The sequence below is a fragment of the Protopterus annectens genome, chromosome 9.part0 (assembly GCF_019279795.1).
Source record: "Protopterus annectens isolate FY-2018-M chromosome 9.part0, PAN1.0, whole genome shotgun sequence".
Taxonomy (NCBI): Eukaryota; Metazoa; Chordata; order Ceratodontiformes; family Protopteridae; genus Protopterus; species Protopterus annectens.
In genome coordinates this window covers 236,418,268-236,434,168 of record NC_056743.1, presented here as the reverse complement: position 1 = coordinate 236,434,168, position 15,901 = coordinate 236,418,268, and the positions used below count along the sequence as shown (strand labels likewise).

Below are 15,901 nucleotides of genomic sequence, written 5' to 3'. Positions count from 1 at the left end.
TAGACCAAGGCACCACACCCGAGCTAGAGTGGAGGGCTGTGAAGCAATTAGTTGCTCTGCATAATCAGTATGATTTCCTTATTTCAAACTGCATTGCTGTAGGCTGTACTGAATAAACGTAGAATGGGGTCATAGTTATATGCTAGACTAACAACCACTAGGGCCTTTATAATCCAAGCAGTGCATTCCAACCCTGTTGTTATCCCTCTGTATCATGAGCATTTATTCAGAAGGGGTATGTTAGGACGTTTCTAAAGGTTATGTTGGGGGGGGGTTTATGTTAGTTTGAGCATTACTGTGTACCTCTGAGACATGGGGGCCACACCCAGTGTGAATTTCTGATTTCCCATCCATTGGTCAAGTTTACACTGAACTCATTCCCTCCAATGGAGCTCTGGAAGTTTGCATTGTAAATTCCAATGGGCAGAGCCTAAGCTTTTTGATAGAATCAAATGTATGTCCTCACATTTAAACAAACATTCATATCTCTGGAACCATAGGGGTTACTAAAGAGGTGTATGTGGCAAACTCTTCAGGAAAAGCGATTTTTATAGTGACCATATTCTTTAGGTTCTATGCTATAAACTGGATTTTATAAGTGCAGTAAAGACCGTAATTATTAAGCTTGTAATAGTGTGCAAACAGCTTACAATATATCTCAGAAACCATTCAAGTTATACACACACTGTTAGCAGCAGTTTGTTCATCCAGCTGAGAGCTTTGATATGAGGCTAAGCAGCTCTGTCTGTGCTACTTTGTCAAGATGTTTAAAAAAATGACATCTCTGACACTATACATAAATATTAGATGCGCAACTATTATTTATTTACCTGCACTAGACGGGTCAAATATCCATGCAGTTGTTTGCCATTGTGTAAACTTTAAGAAGAAATCTTTTGATACTTTGTATGTAGCATGGTACTGGAGCTGTTAATGCAAATATAAGCAAGTATGGTATTGCAGTTATTATTGCAAGTATAAGCAAGCAATACTTGACACATGGCATCAGTAAGATATAGTTTTAGGGACCAACTTTGCTTCACATGGATGGGGAACCTGTCTCAGAACATGGGGATCCTCTGAGACACATCTGTCTCACCAGTATGTCTTATGTCACAAGTAAAATTTAAATCCTTGGATCTAGTGGTTCTGATGCTGTTTTTTTTTTGCAGATGTGCAAAAAATTCCATCAGAGTTGGATCTGAAGATGCCTTGCATACCAGGCATAGATTGCCTCTCTATAACCTATAGGAAACTATAGACAGAATGCTTTAAGGCAGTCCTTCTAGGGCAATGTGGTTATACTCTGGATGCTTCTTGTAAGTAACCTTTGTAGATGTTCTATATGTTTGATCAAGTACATGCTAAGGGATGTACAGTATACTCGATAGGTCTGATAATGGCCGAAATAAAGTGACACTTTGACTTCCTTGGACCTGGATGCCATGTCCTTATAAGTTAGGCAATATAGAATGATTTTCTTACTAACCTGGCAACATACGTTGGTGAAAGGCTAGATTATTGTCGACATATGTTCCCAGATCCATGACTACTTGGTCAACTCTTAGGGGTGTCTTATCAATGGGGTAATTAACCCCGGGTGGCAGTTTACCCAAAAGGCACTATAGTGCACTTCTTGGCATTGAGTTTTAGTCCTTGAATTGGCACTAATCATTTGTCTCTGTTAGACCCTCTTGTACAATGTTTGTGGAATGGGGGAATCTATGATGCCTCCTAATTTGCAGTCATCTGCAAACTTGGTCAGGCAGGGGCTACTAGCCTTTACCTCCAAAGTAGTAGATGCCAAATAGGAGAGGTCTCCACATAGATCCCCAAAATATCCCACTGGTGATCAGTCTCATAGTGGAAGTGGTATCATCAATCCTGACTTCCTGGGACTGGTCTGTTAGCCGTCTGGCAATCCAGTGAGTTATGCCTAGTTTGGTGAGTTTGTCAAGTATACCTGAGTGGTGTATTATATTGAATGCCTTAGCCAAGTCCAGGCAGGCGGTATTCTCAATTTTCTCCTCATCCATTGCTTTAGTGACCTGTATGTTCTTGTCATTTTTTCTCCCCAGTTTCTAGCTTTCTGGTTTCCCCCTTTCCAACAGTAAGTAAAAAATCATTGAAGCAGTTTAGGTAAGCTGTGGACCAGCAGCAGTCAGCTCAATGCAAATTTTTGTGGAAATTCTTGAGAGATCTACTCAGTAGAGCACCTGCAGCTGCCCAGAGAAAATGAACGAAAACGTTCAGGTCTTTAGGTGCATGAGGCATCTTTCATACAAGCTTACATTAGCTTTTAGTCAGTTTACACCAGTATGAGATAATGCAAAGCTGTTATGGGTGTCAAATCCCATGGCTAAGATTTTATGGAAACAGTGCAGTTTGTCCTTTGCTTATTTGATTACAAGCAGTGTGTGTCTAATTCTTGATTACTGTTACTCTTGAGTGAATTCCAGGACTATGAATGCCATCCATAATCTCATCTGAGTTACAAATCCATTGACCTTTGTTCAGCAATGAAGAAAGATTAAGTATAATGAAATGGCCGATTGACTGCTGTCCAGATAGTGTGAAGAATAAATTACTGAAAGGTTGTTGGCCAGTTTGCCACATCTTTGTCAAAAAGTACTAGACATGGGTTTTAGAATTATCTGTTGCAAGAATCCTGAGCTTCACTACTGAGCTTCTTTTCTCATCACAATTCTGCAAAAGAAGTCAAGTATGAACCAAGGTCATTTTTACATAAAGTGTGAAGTCTGGACTCTAGGCTAATAAGTGTATATCCAGACCTGTGCTGTATGATGTATGCACATGCTGCTCCTTTGTACAGTCTCTCATTTTGATTTTCTCATTCTGCAGTCCAGCAAGACAAAGATATCAAATGGTTCCTTAAATGGGAAAGCTAAGAAAAAAGGATCAAGTAAGCATCTTTGCAGCACTCCTACTGTGAGTATTTATGTATTTAAAATGCCTATGTATGTAATAATTACTGAACAGCTAAATATAATGCCAAATATGCCTTTCTAGAGTTATGGTTTTCAGTGTCATCATTTTTAGAAATGGAGACAAATAGGATGTACTTCAGTGCATCAGCATTTAACATATTTTGTATGGTACAACACAGTAGAAAACACCACCATTAGCAGCTGTCTTGGTATTTTTTTCCCTTCCAAATCTCTCTACATGATTAAATTTAGAATCTGCCTTCAGATTTCCTAGCATTTCTTTTGGGATTGCTCCACGTACTTTACTGTCTGGATGTGACTGCTTCTACATTTTGTGTTTGTCAGCAGTAAATGAATGCTAGCCATTCAGGCATTGGAAGCCACATTTGGCAGAAAGAAGCAAAAACTTAACATTAGAAAGCTTATTTTCATTATGTTATTATCCTTGTATACTTTGCAAAGTTTCTTTTTGGTTTTTATTGTCTTTTCTTACTACTCAGGAAAAAAATGTTTCTTCCATTCTGCCATCAAATGCATACTGTCTAGTGTTTAGATCCAGTCTAGTGTCTTGCATTATAAGCTGTGTGGGAGTGTTTTTTCCCTATATATTTTTATAAGATTGTATAAGCAGTTGTTTCTTATGGAGCAATAGACGCCCTTTAATGACTCCCCACTACATTTGTCAGGATCCTTAATTTCTTTCTGCTCTTCCCATAAGAGGGTCTGTTCTGTGACAATGCCCCAAGTGGCCTGAGTTCAGTTAGCAGCTGTGGTTTTGGAAGGGTCTGGCAGGGAGGAATGTTATGAGCAGTCAGCACCAGCTCTGCCATCCTGTCAGAAGTGAGGTTGCTAGCTACACTGGACTGCTGGCTCCTACTACGCAAGTATGAGGGAACATGAGGACACAACTATAGGAAATGTAGAAGCATGTGCAGCAATAGGCCAGAAGGTGCTCTGTGAGGAGTCTCCTTAGGATAGCAACACTATTTAGAGCTTCCTTGAAGCTATATTGGGTAGGTGGTTAGGGCTGACCTACATGATGTCCACACTGGGGCACTTGAGGGAATGAATGAGTTAACAGGGTTCTCTCAGGCCAAGCGTAAGTGGACCATATGGCTGTTAGCTGTGGAATTAGACAGGTGGTTGTTGACGAATGAGCTGAATTGGTACAAGTAGTAAGGAGCTATTGGTTTTGGTTTGTGTAGGCATAAAAAGTATATTCTGCACTATTTCCATTAAAGTCTAATTAGCTTTTCCCCTGTAAAAATTCTTCCTTTACTTAGTGTTTACTGAAGCCAAAGAAAGCTTTCTTGACGGAGGATTCTGAAGATAAGATTTGTACCTTGGATTCCATATAGGTTCATAGGTAGGTACTAGGCTATCTGCCGAGGGCATTTTTAAGCCTAGCCAGTGTGTTTCTGCTTTTGCCGCCCCATTGATTAACTGAGCCTCTGTCAAGCAGAGCCAATGAAGTGATCCTAGGGGTGTATTTTCTGTTACCCATCCACTCGTCAAGGCTTCTCTTGAAGAGTGTTAGTGAGGGGTTGTGCCTTATGTAGTTAGGAATTTTGTTCCAAAGCATGGGGAGTCACTAACAGGAATATATCCCTTCAGCATGTTCTATTTATTGTTGTGGCGAGGTTTAGCTCACTAGTGTAGCAGTTCAGGTTCCCAGTGAATATCACACCACCAAAGTTTACTTCACCTTCTGTTTCATTAGCTTCAGTGTCATTGCTTTTCTTGTCATTATCTTCATATCTGTTGTCATCAGTTCCACTGACTTTCTTCCAGCAGGTCTTAGTGCTGATGAAGTAATATCTGGATTTGTCATATTTTCGTTATCACTGGTCCATTAGTGCCACCACTGTATTCAACTCCTCTTGCTTGCTAAATTGTAGTATCCTTTCAAGACCTTGCCTCTGGTTCATCTAGCTCCAAGGTATCAACTGGCAGCACCATGTGTAGCATCACTAGTAGTTATGTGCTCGCTGGTTTTGTAAACTGCCCTGTTCATAGCCAAACTACTCAACTCAGGACACCTGTTGTAATCCAGTCCTCCTTATCCCATTTAGCTAATGATAATACGTGTCTTTGTAAAGGAATGTCACAACAATAGTAAGTTGAAATATCAAGTGTATGCAAATTCTGTTTCCTGTGTCCCAGCCAAATTGTCCTTGTTATTTATTTTTTGTTTGAGAGCAAGTACTGGTCTCATGTCTGTGAAGGTACTTACACAGTTGGCAAGAGACTGCCAGTCTGCCGTGTACAAGTAACATTGACCAGACCCTCCCTCAGTTCTTCTTGCCATCTGATTGCTGTTGTTCATGGAAACAAAATTCAGTGTATAGTGTCTCTTGCAACTGATGAGTGTTTTTGAAGTGTATCCCACTTCCGTCAGCATTGACACCAAATCTTCGGCCTTTTGAAATAAGGTTGCGTTTTCATCTCCCCCCAAATTGATAAGTGTGTTTTTGTGATAAGTCATTCAAAAAACATCACTAGATGTGGTGTCTATTTTGGTTGGGGCCTTTTCACATTATTAAAATGTGCTGTTTGTGTTACATTTAACAAGCTATCAGGAGAGAGAGTAAGTAAGGCATTAACTTTTCTGGCAAAAATAAAAAAAAAATCTTGAAAGAGCCGCTTAAAAGAAGGAAAGTAGTAAACATAAAATTCTTTCTGGAATGGTAAGAGAGAGAGATAGAGAATGGAAGCAAGAGAAGGGACAAAAATCTAACAGTATAAAAAGAGAAGTTAGCTAAATTGTAAGGAAGGCAAAATGTTGGGTAAAATGTGTAAGCCCTGTACAGGCACTGTGATAGAAGGTACTTTATTCATTAATGCCTCCCAAAAATAAAGATCTTAAGTCCAGTTATAAAAGTATCTTTAGAGTAGTCACTGACCCTGCTGCTTCAGCCTCTGCAAGCAATAAACAGCACCTTCATTGGTATCATTACTGGGGTCTTCTAGAATAATTATTCAGATTAATTAGTCTATGGACCAAGAAAAAAAAAAAAAGCTCATTAAGCAACAGAGTTGCCTTCCATTTCTTGAACATCTCTTCAGATTCCCCTTTGTTTATGAACTGCATTGTGATTACATATTTTGTTAGGGAATAATTTAGTGCTATATAGAAAACAGCTAAGCTATAACAGGAGAATACAGTTGAGTAATTTGAACTTACCATAACAGTATATGTTTGAATGATCACTGCTGCAGTAGCCTTAGCAATAATGGGTTGTAACCTGCAAAGGATATAAAAGCTAGCCAACTTTCAAAGCTTCAGGGCACCTTCCATGGGCCCAAAATATCAAGCAGCTCAAGCTGAGCTGGCTAAAAGGCAAGTTTGGGCACAAAACTCTTCAGAGCTCTGTGCCAGCAGAGAGAGGGAAAATGAGCACTGAATGGACGAAGCTAGGAATAACAAAAGATAAATGATCACACCCTGGAATCAAAAACATGCCAAAAAAGGGTGGGGTGGGGTGGAGGGAGTGGCTTCTGCAGCAGTGATCATTCGAACATCTACTGTTATACTAAACATACTCATTCCTGTTGCGGTAACCTTAGCTATCTGTGTAGATTACCATAGCTAAATACATTTGTGAGGAAGAAGAAGGGTCCAGTAACCCCTGGAGGATCATCCTAGCAAATCCTGATCTAGACCTAGAGGAGGACTCAAGCTTATAGTGATTTGTAAAGTATGTATAGAGGAACGAGTAGAAGCTTCTAGAATACTTCTAGAATCCATCCCTTTCCATAAAACCATACAAGCAGCCAAGGTCCTTGTAGAGTGGACCTTGACCCTGCTGGGAATAGATTTGTCATGCAGAGTATAAAAAAAGGTAATAACCTTAGACAAGCTTTTACAAATAGTCAGTTTTGACTCATGGCGACCTCACTTCTTACCGTCACAAGAAATGAACAATTAGTCCAATGATCTAAAGTTAGTTCTGTCACAATATTACCCAAGTTGTCTGTGGACATCCAAGGTATGGAGCATCCTTTCGTCTTCCTTTTCAGGTTCAGGAAAGAAAACTGGGAGATGGATAGGTTAGCTTAAAGTAAACTTGTATGCCACTTTAGGCATAAAAGAAGGATGAGATATCCTTCCATATCACTGTTGCAGTATTTTTACATAAGGGACCTCCTGCCAAGGATAGTCCAATGTTTGTCCAGTATACCAAAGATTGTATAGGCTCCGCATGTCACACGTATACACGCTGTGTAAGGCATAGGGTGTAAAGGTGATGTATGGAGACACATTCTGAACTTCTTTGTCACCAGTCTGAATGGCATTGTCTAACATCTGTCTGAACACCTTTCTGCCATCCTGTTTATCAAGCCGGCTTCAGATAAATGCCTCACTGGGGTTTCTTTATCTTTTTTTCTTTACTGTATTATGCTTGTGTTCATGTCATCCATGAAGGGAAAATGTCAGTGTGGGAGGCAGATTCTCCATAAAGACCATCATGACCAGTGTCTTTTGCTTAGGTGCTTCCCACAGCCATACTTAGTGCTCCATGTGTCAAGCATTTCTCCCTACGATCATTCATAGTCACTTATCTTCCTTGTCCATATTCCTTGAAAACCAGTAAATTAAGCTGTTGCCCCAGGATGCTATGGCAGAATCCTCCCACCCCAAGGGTCGGCCATCTGCCAAGAAGATGACCAAAATGGCTAGGCCTGATCCAGTTGCTATCCAGCCTCTGCTGGATATCTCTCTAGAAACTAATGTAGGCCCTAAAGGTCTTCACTAGATAAACCCTGCCTCGGATTCCTGTGCTATGACCCAGTTGGAGGCAGGCATGGATCTGAATCCCCACACATTCTTACAGGCTTTTTCAATGTTTGTTTCAGAAGTTGAGTGGGAACCTTGTCTGATTTCCAAGGGGGCTGAAAGGGCTTCCTCAGATTTTAGTAAGGGAAGAGGTTCCAGTTACGATTATTGAATATCGTCAAGGGTCTGAACTACCAGATGTCTTTATGGCAAGTGTCCCATTTAAGAAAAAAACAAAAAAACACACATTACCCCAGTTGCTATAGATCCCGAATGTGAATGGCAGGATTTTACTCTGGGTCTGTTCAATGCTTTAATGGCTTTGAATCCTTCTGAAGAGGTAGCTGACCAGCCTCCTCTCTGGTCTTCCACCCCTGTTAAGAGGCTTAGGAAATTGGATTCCTCAGGTGAGGAATTTTACTCTGGGGAGAAATCCCTGGCATACTCCTCTCAAATTCCTCCCCCTCTAGACTATGGTTCTGAGGAAGAAGACCCCTTGGAAAAATTATCCTTTGGGGATACTATCACTCATATAATGGAGTACTTAAAATGGGATTGCTCCCAGGTGTCTAATATTCAAAAGAGATACTGAGCTTTTACAAATGGAGTCTCCTAAGTAGTCTGCTGTTCCTTCTGTTTTGACAGCCATTTTGGACACCTTTTCTGCTGCGTTTGTGGCTTCTGATCCTTACCCCCTGGCTCCTAAGAAACCTGACAAGTTCTACAAGGTACCTCAGGAATGCAAATTTTGTATAAATGCTCTTCTGTTTATCCTTCAGTGATTTCAGTCTCCTCTGACAAGCCTTCTAAGGTCTTGCCATATACTAAGCTCCTTCCCTTAGATAAGGATAGTCGAGCTATGGAGAGGTTGGGTAAAACAGTATATACTGCTGCCACCTTGTCTTATTCCATCAGGGCAAAACACAGTAGCAGACTCTTTGAGCAGCCCCAGAGTAGACTGTCGAGTGAATGATGCACACAGAGATCTTCCAGGAGATTATCCACTTGTGAGGAACCCTTCAAGTTAGACCTGTTTGCCTTCTATCTCAACAGACAACTTAAATAATTCTGTTCCAGGACACTGCAGTAAGGCCTATAAAATGGGCACATTCTCATTCCACTGCATGGGGAATGTTTGTTTATGCTTCCCCTGTTTTCTTCAGATATCTAAAATACTACTAAAGATCAAGAAGGCATACCAGAGATGCTTTTGTTGTGACTTTCTCTTGGCCCAGACAACAGTGGTTCTCCTTTCAAATGCTTTTGGCTAGGGATAATTACTAAAACCTGCCTTAGAGTGGACTTACTCAAACACTAGACAAGGAATTTCTCATTATACCCAAGCATTCAGAATCTCCAGCTATAACTGTATGGGTGATAGCTTTTTGATCCCAATTAGAAACGTTTTTTTCCTGAGGACATGCAACAGGTTTTGAAGGAGAAAAGAAAACCTGCTTACTAGTAAGTCATATTTGGTTAATTGGAAAAGATTTTCTAATTATTGCCATAATATCAAATAAGACCCATTTATGTACAGCCTGTTTTTCCAAGTACCTGTGAGAATCACACAATTCAGGCCCTATGTACCCTTTATCAAGGTACACCTTTTGGATGTTTTTGCTTGTCTGCCACTTATCTCCCCCTTTCTTAGATATTCCAAGTCAAACAGTTTTTGAAAGGAGTATTACTTATCAGACCATCTAGAAAACAGGTGGAACCATCTTGGGGTCTACATTTTGTGTTGGAGAAATTAACTCTGTCCCCTTTGAACCCTCAACCAGTACTTATACCCAGATGTTCTTCATCTCACATTGCTGCAGTCCTTACACTTGGGTAGTCCGCTGTCCTCGGTCGGCCCGAATATCAAAGTATAAGGCTGACGTCGGTCAAGGCGCATTTGACTGACATCAGGACGTCAGGGTACAAATGCGCATGACCGACGTCATATCCTCAGTCTTTTTTGCCACATGGTCCGATGCAGAAGCAGCTTTGCAAGTGCCGGTTGGCGTTCTGAGATTTTTCGATTTCGAAGTTTCAGACCGAGTTCAAAGTTGGCTAAGTACCCCGTTGGGGAATATTTTAGTTTTTCTTGCCTCAGTGATTTACGGATGTCAGAAAAAGTCAATAATTGCATTTCTTGTGGGAAACAGATACCGCATAGAGATTATCATACTTTGTGTATTCCTTGTTTAGGGCCTGAGCACGACGTTGTTGGGTGTCGCTCTTGTGCTAGATTCAATAAACGCACTATAAAGAGAAGGTTGGATTGTGCCAGGTTAGTCTTTGGGAAGCGGTGCAATTATAAAATGCCGTCTGATGCTCCGACGCCCGCTTCTTCGAAGAAGCACAAGGACAAAGCAGTTAAGCCTAGGTTAGAAGAACCGTCTGTACCGGACGCCGGTTCTTTAGAGGTATCGGTGGAGCCGGTGGCTCCACCGGAGGTTTCTTTGGGTTCCCAGGGAGAGACTTTATTATTGCAAGATGTGGCCTCTCAGCAGGCAGGTCAGGCTGAAGGGGCTTCTCAGGTTACTATACTCCCCTCCCTTCCTAGGGTGGCTAGGCCCTCTCCTTCTGTTCCCAAGGCTTCTCCCAGAGGCAGGCCAGGTTCAGCTTCAGTTGGTGTCACCCCTAGTTCTTCTGGAACTGTGCCCAAGAAGCATATGCTTAAAATGGCAGAAGATTTGATTTCTTTGATTAGGGGTTTTTTGCCCCCTCCTGATAAGAGACCTAGGGTGGAGCCTGAGCCAGGGAGTTTTGAGCAGGCTTCGGATGTTTCAGAGTCTTCGGCTGAAGACTTGCAGGAGTATTCTCCTTATTCTGACTCTGATGTGGATGATTCTACTCCTTCTGCTTCTCCTCCTGAGGATTTTTCTTTATCAGAAACTCTTCATTCTATGAGGGAGCATTTTAAGTGGGAAGGTCAGGACTTCTCTGATTCCAGGAAAAGGCTTAGGGAATTTTTGTTTTTACCCCAGCATAGGCCTTTGGCTATACCTCCTGTTTTAGATGTGGTGGAAGATGTTTTTGCAGAGGCTTCTCTTAATCCTGATTCTTTGCCTCCTGCTCCTGTTAAACCGGATAGATATTACAGGGTGCCTGAAGCTCATAAGTATCTTTTAAGAGTCCTAGGGCAGACCCAGAAACTGTTAGTCAGGGGCCTAAAGGTGTTAAGGCTTCTGTTGTCAAGAATCCGGTTCCTTCAGACAAAGAGGCCAAGGCTTTGGATAGATGGGGAAAGAAAGTTTATACTTCTTCCACTCTAGCTATGAGGGCTTTGAATTGCCAGTTTCACATGTTAAAATACCAAAACTATCTCCTTTCACAATTGAGGTCTAAGGTTGATGCTCTGGCGGAAGGTATTGATTGTAAAGAGTTGCAAGATTTAGTACATGTTTCTGAACAGGTGGGTAAGCATTCTTTGCAATGTGGTTTTGATGCTGTACAGGCCTCGTCTAGGGTGGCTGCCACTGGGTCAGTTCTTCGCAGGCACGCCTGGCTGAGGGATCAGAATTTATCTGACCATGTTAAATCACGGATTTTAGATGCTCCTTTACAATCTGATGTGTTGTTTGGTTCTCCTGTTGAGACAGTCTTAAAGAAAATGGAAGACAAGGCTAAGTCTATGCAGACTGTTAAAGATTTTTTGCAGGTTCAGCCTCCAAAGTTTAGTAGAAATTGGCCTACTAAGGGGTGGATGTATCCTTCTTATGATTCCCAGTCTAGGGGTAGATCTAGGCGTGGTAGGGGCAGAGCTCAGGGCTCTTTCAGGCCTAGAACAGGGAGTTCTCCTGCACAGTCTTCAGGTGAGGGCAGGGGTCAGTCCTTTCGTAAACAGACCCAATGACCTACCTTTTCAGCTGCCAGAGCCTTCTCGTCTGGCAGCACCTTTGGGAGGAAGGTTGACACTTTTCAAAGAAAATTGGAGTTTAATTACCCAAGACAGATGGGTATTGGATATCATACACCACGGTTACAGGTTTTATTTCCATACCTTGCCTCCTTTCAAAGGCATGCCAGACGTTCCTCCTCCACAAAGAATAGAGGCTCACAAGCAAATTTCTCTGTTACTCCAAATAGGGGCCATTCAGCCGGTCCCTATGCCAGAAGTGGGCCTAGGATTTTATTCTCGCCTGTTCCTAGTACCAAAGAAAGGGAACACGTGGAGACCAATTTTGGACTTATCTATCCTCAACACTTATCTGGACATTCCCAAGTTCAAAATGTTGACGTTACAGCAGCTTTTACCTCTGCTAGGCAAAGATCATTGGATGGTAACTTTAGATCTCAAGGAGGCTTATCTTCATGTTCCTATCAGACTCAGTTGCAGGAAGTATCTGCGTTTTCGAGCTGGGACTTCTCATTATCAGTTCTCTGCATTGCCCTTTGGCTTATCTACTGCACCCAGAGTGTTCACGAAGGTTCTGGCTCCAGTGATAGCTTTCCTCAGGTTAAAAGGAATACAGATTTATCCCTATTTGGACGATTGCCTGATTCTGGCTCAAGAAAGGGACGAGCTTCTTCATCATCTGGATTATGTGATAGCAGTGCTAAGATGCCTGGGGTATTCTGTGAACGAAATAAAGTCCAGTCTAGTACCCTCTCAAGACATGTGCTTTCTGGGTGTGAGACTGAATACAGCATCCCAGATGGCCTTTTTAACCCCGGACAAACAAAAGAGTCTATCCCTTTACTTCCATCAGCTATCTCATCAGTCCGGGCTGACTGCAAGGACAGTCCTTCAAGCCTTAGGGTTCATGGCATCTTGTATTCTGGTGCTTCCCAATGCCAAACTGCATATGAGGAAGCTACAATGGTATCTCAAAATGTATGGCCACAGCACTGCCAGGATCTGGTCACTGTCACTCAATTAATACCTTGCATTCAAAAGGAATTTTGTGGTGGGCTCAGGAATGTCACCTAAACAAGGGACTCTCTGTGACCCGGCCAGAGGCGAGTCAGATTTTAACAACAGATGCCTCAGACATAGCTTGGGGAGCTCATCTGAATGGAAAGTGGATACAAGACAAGTGGCCTGCCAGACTACAACATCTACATATCAACTTGAAAGAGATGTTAGCAGTCCAGTTTGCATTAATAGCCTTCAAGGATTTACTTCTTCCAGGGCAGGTGTTGATTCTAACAGACAACACAACTGTCATGTGGTACATCAACAAGCAAGGCGGAACACATTCTTATCCTCTATGCAGGCAAGCAATGATTTTGTGGGAGACTGCTCTCAGTTTACAGCTACATCTTCAGGCAAGGTTTCTGCCGGGAGCACAGAACTCCTTAGCAGATGTGTTGAGCAGACAAATTATGGATCCCCACGAGTGGAAATTGGATCCTCATGTATTTCGGAAATTTACAGTGTCATGGGGAACTCCAGACAGAGATCTGTTCACTTCCCCACTAAACCACCAGCTGCCAAAGTTTTGCACAAAAAGGTTTCATCCCACAGCTTGGAAAGTGGATGCTCTTTCTTTCAATTGGAGCAGTCTTCATGTGTATGCCTTTCCGCCTCTGCCTCTCCTCCCAAAGGTACTACTAAAGGCCAGACAAGACAAGCCAAGGATGATTTTGATAGCTCCAGATTGGCCTCGACAGCATTGGTACCCATTACTGAGGAGCATGGTACGGAAGCCTCCATGGCCTTTGCCTTCGATTCCACACCTGTTGTCTCAGGAGGACAGTCATTTGCTCAATGTCAAGCTTCACTCTCTGCACCTAACAGCCTGGCATATTCTGTTTTGAACCATAGTGGGCCTCCACTGCCACAACAAGTTTTAAATGTTATTTTGGAAGCCAGAAGGCCTAGTACAAGGAAAGTGTACGCAGACAAATGGAAGAGATTTTTGTTTTGGAGTGCAGCAAAGGATTTTGATGTTTCTGGGTCTAATTTAAGTGTGGCTCTTCAATATCTTACTGAGTTACTGGACAAAGGTTTGTCCTTCTCTTCTATTAAGGTTCATGCTGCAGCAATTTCGGCTCACTATGATTGTGACCCACCATTGTTTTCTCATCCTTTATTCAAGCAATTTCTTAGAGGGGCAAAGAATATAAGACCCCCACGAAAAGCTCCTACTCCTGCTTGGGATCTCAATTTTGTGTTGGAGAAACTCACTCTACAACCTTTTGAGCCTGCAGCTACTGCTGAATTGAAGTTTTATCATGGAAGACTGCTTTTTTGTTGGCTATTACCTCTGCAAGAAGGGTTTCTGAGTTGCAGGCCCTTATGGCAGTTGAGCCTTTCTTAATTTTCCATAAGGATAGGGTATCTTTACGTACTAATCCTTCCTTTATGCCTAAAGTGGTTTCTAGTGTGGCTTTAAACCAAACTATTCATTTGCCTACCTTTTATGCAAATCCCCAAAATAAAGGGGAAAAGATTTTGCACACTTTAGATGTACACAGGCAGTTGCGTTATTATTTGGACAGAACTAAAGGGTTCAGGCAGTCTCAGCAGTTATTTGTTTCTTTTGCTTTGAGTTCTCAGGGCAAGCCTGTGTCAAAACAAACTATTTCTAAGTGGATTGGGTTTTGCATTGCTTTCTGTTATTCCCATCATGGCAAGGAAGTTCCAGCTGGGATTAGGCCTCATTCCACTAGGGCTACTGCCACTTCAACAGCTTTTTTGAGAGGTGTGGCAACTAAGGATATTTTGGAGGCAGCTACTTGGAGTTCAGTGCATACTTTTTCCAGACATTATCACCTACCACTTTACTCTAAATCCAGGGCTGGTTTTGCCACTGCTGTTTTGCAGGGCATTTTAGCAGCTCCTGCTTCCTTATAATTTGGCCATCCTCCCTTTCCTCTGCTTTGGGATTCTACCCAAGTGTAAGGACTGCAGCAATGTGAGATGAAGAACATAGTACAGTTTTGTACCTACCATAAATGTAGATGTTCGAAGATCCACATTGCTGCAGTCCAATTTACCCTCCCTCCTTCCCCTCTGTTGTTAGAGGCGGTTGTGTGGGTTGGGTGGTCAATTGGGTGTTTATTGTCTATTGTATATATTGTACATATTTTTAGTGCTAGGATGGTTGGTTGTTGGTTTGCTGTCTTTTGGTTTTTGACCTTTATTTTTAGGGTCTTCTGACATCTGGGGCAAGAAAAGACTGAGGATATGACGTCGGTCATGCGCATTTGTACCCTGACATCCTGATGTCAGTCAAATGCGCCTTGACCGACGTCAGCCTTATACTTTGATATTCGGGCTGACCGAGGACAGCGGACTACCCAAGTGTAAGGACTGCAGCAATGTGGATCTTCGAACATCTACATTTATGGTAGGTACAAAACTGTACTTTTCTTACTTGGAGAACTACTTTACTCTCTACTGTGACTTCTACTAGATGGGTATCTGAATTATAGGCCCTTAAGTCTCCTCAACCTTGCTTGGTCATCTATAAAGGCAGGGTGAGTCTAAGAACCAACCCTTCTTTTATGCGTAAGCTTGTTTATGAATTTATACTAAACCAGACTATTCATCTTGCTGCATTTACCTTGAACCCAGAAACAGGAGAGAATTCTTCATACTTTAGACTTCCACTAACAAACCTGTATAATACTAAGGAATGTGAGAGTGTTCAATCTCGCCATTTGTTCTTACACCTGGGTTCGGAGCCAATCCTCGGCTCCATGTCGGCCGCTTGGCAAAGCTCTGCATCGAGAAGAAGCTCGAGACCAACCTAACTCCCACAATCCCCCTCTGCCTTTACCTCAGATCTAGTTTGCCGCTGCAACGTTCGCATCATATTTGATGAGCTCGGACCACCTCAAAGCTAAGATTTATTATTTCATATATTTTGGATAAAGATATTTCTCTTTAAAGTTGATTGTGTGTGTGTGAGTAGTGTATCGAGGGTTTCTCGGTTCCGTATATAGTTTTTATATACTTTCTTAGAGTTTATTCCCTCGGGGCCTACCCCACCCTTTAACTTTACTGGATTGACTACAGGATTTGACTTACTTACAGGATTTGACAATTTTTTACTGGATTTGACTTTTCTATTATACCTGGATTTGACTTTGTTAACATGTCTGAAAAGGCTAAATCAGGCTTCAAAAGGTGCCAATGTGGACAGAAAATGTCTGTCACAGATAATCATAGTTCCTGCGTCTACTGTCTTGGCTCTCTCCATCTGCAGGAAGACTGTTCCATCTGCCATTCTTTCAG

At 42.0% G+C, this 15,901-nt stretch overlaps 1 long non-coding RNA gene across 1 annotated transcript in view; it reads left to right on the top strand.

Moving 5' to 3' along the window:
* The first annotated feature begins 2,866 nt into the window (after window positions 1-2,866).
* LOC122811155 overlaps window positions 2,867-15,901 on the top strand; it is a 115,863-nt gene continuing 102,828 nt past the window's right edge. Inside the window, exon 1 of the long non-coding RNA XR_006366217.1 lies at window positions 2,867-2,949. This is a non-coding gene — a long non-coding RNA (uncharacterized LOC122811155). The remainder of the gene's footprint in view (window positions 2,950-15,901) is intronic.